Below are 533 nucleotides of genomic sequence, written 5' to 3'. Positions count from 1 at the left end.
ACACACACGCACATTGGCTGAATGGGAGACCAAAAATAAAGAGAACTTTGAGGGTGGGGAAAAAGAGTTTTTGGCAGTCTTGCCATGCTTGACTCACAGGATTATTAAGCTGGGTTATGGATTGTATACTTAGCTCACAGTTGAAAGCTCTAGCAAGCAAAACCTTACATGCAGAAATGTAGCCAATAAAGTGGGAGAGGAATCTCCAGTTGAGCCAGAAACTTGACTAGATAAATGTAATAAATCCTGGCTGGTAAAGAACCTGCCTGCCAATGCTGGAGATGCAAGAGATGCAGGTTTGATCCCTGGGTGGGAAAGATCCCCTGGAGAAGGAAATGGCAAACCATTCCAGTGTTCTTGCCTGGAAAGCAAGCATGGATAGATGAGCCTAGTGGGCTACATACAGTCCATGGGGTCAGAAAATTTTATATGTCAAATCTGACACCCTAGAAAAATTACTAGATTTGGCAAGAGGCAGGAACATGAGTTCAGAAACGAGAAAAAGAAATAATTGAAACAAATACACAGTTGTT

This window comes from Bison bison, unplaced genomic scaffold (genome assembly GCF_000754665.1).
Source record: "Bison bison bison isolate TAMUID 2011002044 unplaced genomic scaffold, Bison_UMD1.0 scf7180017855379, whole genome shotgun sequence".
In the NCBI taxonomy this organism is placed as follows: domain Eukaryota; kingdom Metazoa; phylum Chordata; class Mammalia; order Artiodactyla; family Bovidae; genus Bison; species Bison bison.
This window is presented reverse-complemented; position numbering follows the sequence as displayed.